Source organism: Formica exsecta, unplaced genomic scaffold (genome assembly GCF_003651465.1).
Source record: "Formica exsecta isolate Colony F162 unplaced genomic scaffold, ASM365146v1 scaffold92, whole genome shotgun sequence".
NCBI lineage: Eukaryota > Metazoa > Arthropoda > Insecta > Hymenoptera > Formicidae > Formica > Formica exsecta.
In genome coordinates, this window is record NW_021853687.1 from 95,457 (window position 1) to 97,686 (window position 2,230).

Genomic DNA, 2,230 nt, shown 5'->3' on the forward strand with positions numbered 1-2,230 from the left:
TACTGATTAAAAAGTAATCTTTTATTAAACAAATATTTAAATTAAATAATTAAATGTATAAATAATAATATAATAATAATAATAATAAACGTATAAATAGTTAAAAATTTCTTTGCTATCAAAAAATGTAAATAAAAATAAATATTTCAAAATTAAAAAATTCATATTATGTTGACTTATTTATTTAATTATCGATTTTCTATAAGAGAATAATTAATATCAGCGTATGATTCTTATGTGAATTTGTATTATATGGTGTAAAACTATCATATTATCATAAACATTTTCTTTTTATATATTTTTAGTACGAAAATATATAAAATATTCAGAAGATAAATATAATATTTAAAAACGTAAGTAATTCAATGTGATTTTCTAAATTATATGTTTTAATAGATTTTATATTAAATATTGAAAAAATTCTAGAGACTAAAATATAAAATTTTCAATTTATTAAATAGGTCGTTTAAAATAAAATAATTTTTATCAAAAAAATTTTTTTTTATCTTAATTGGAAGAATAATTACGTATTAATATTGAAACCAAGCACACGGTATATATTTATATAAAAAGAAAGAGAGAAAAAGAAGGTAGGACGGAGAAAATGAAGGAATGTGTGTGTGTGTGTGTGTGTGTGTGTGTGTGTGTGTGTATTTGTTTGCAATAAGATAATAAAAACGAAGCTTATTTTGTTATTCCATTATTTTTGAGCAACATGCAGCCATCTGTTTGAAATTTACATACATTTCTTGGAAAGAACATTTCTTGCGTAAAATTTTAATCCGTGACAGGTTAGATATCACATTTATATATAATAAATTATATAAATATTTATATAATAAATATTTTTTATATCTCTTAAATATCTTATATCTTATATTTCCTGAAATTTTTTTCCTCAGAATTTTTTTCATTTATGATTGTACTTTATTAAGCACTAAAATTAATTCTAAACACATTTATATATATTTAATAGGGAACAATCGTACTATCATATATAGGGTGTTTCAGAATTAGACAGAATTATTTTTTCAAAATTTATTAATGTGTTTAATAGAAGTATTTTTACCATGTTTTGCATAAAACATTTTTTGATATCTCGAATAATTTTCGAAATATATCGAGAAAGGCAAAAAGACACGCTACATATGAGGGGTGATTTCATATCTCAGACCTCAGAATCGTTTTTGGGTTGCAACAGGAAATTTCTAAATTCATCTATTTATCCCCCCAATCAGAATTTTCGAATTTGTGAGATTCCCTTATTAATCTTTGATTCGTTAGTGCGAAAACGGCTCATTTGCGGATACGGGTTTATTGGCAAAATTGGCTTGTTTTGGTGTCTTTTATAACCACCTGAAGTTTATCGGTCTAATTCTGGGACACCCTATAAGTAGGTTAAATAAGTTAATTGAAAGGTGAACAAAACCGTCGAAAAAAGCATTTTACGACGATAAAACTCAAATAAAATAATTCTTATCGGAGAATCATTTAACCGTTTTTACCGAGCGTTTTTACAGGAGCGTCGGAAACTTCCTCGTGTCGCTTTAATCTTCATAGCACACTGCGGGGTGTGATCTTATACGACAGCCACTCCCATCCTTCCTAGCTCTCCAGGTTTCCTCGGTGCTCTCTTTCTTCCTCTTTCTCGTTCTCGTTCTCGTTCTCGTTCAGAGATACTCGACAAATTGATTAGGCGTGCAATTTTTCGCGTAACATCTTAGAGGATTTTTGGCGAGAATCTTAGGAACTCGTACGGAACGAAAGTCACGATCCGTAACACGAGCGTAACGATTTTGCCCTATATTTGCGACATTCGGATTTACGTAAAATATATTTTCATGGAAAGTTACACGACAAGATAGAAATCGCCGATTAGATAATATACGACAGGAAATTTAAAACAGTAATATTTTTTATATAAGCACTTTTGATTTAATATTTTATAAATTATGATTAAAAATTATGTTGGGTATAAATATACACATACTTTCTAATATGCTTTAATAAATGATCTGATATGATATACTATAGAAGAAGTATAATAATAAAAATATTATTTCCGCGAGATGATTGCAAACTAATTTCATTATATAATGATATAATAAGATTAATTTCATAGTTCTCGCTTAATTATTGCTAAATATTTGATGAGAAATAAATATTAATAGATTCGATATTTGAATTAAATTTTAAGTTTACTCTGTATTAATATATTTTAATTTATATA

The 2,230-nt window shown here is 26.1% G+C and overlaps 1 protein-coding gene across 9 annotated transcripts in view; it reads left to right on the forward strand.

Annotated features, from left to right (window-relative positions):
- Positions 1-2,230, forward strand: part of LOC115245158 (patronin) — an 89,385-nt gene that overhangs the window by 61,220 nt on the left and 25,935 nt on the right. The gene's annotated exons all lie outside the window — the stretch shown is intronic.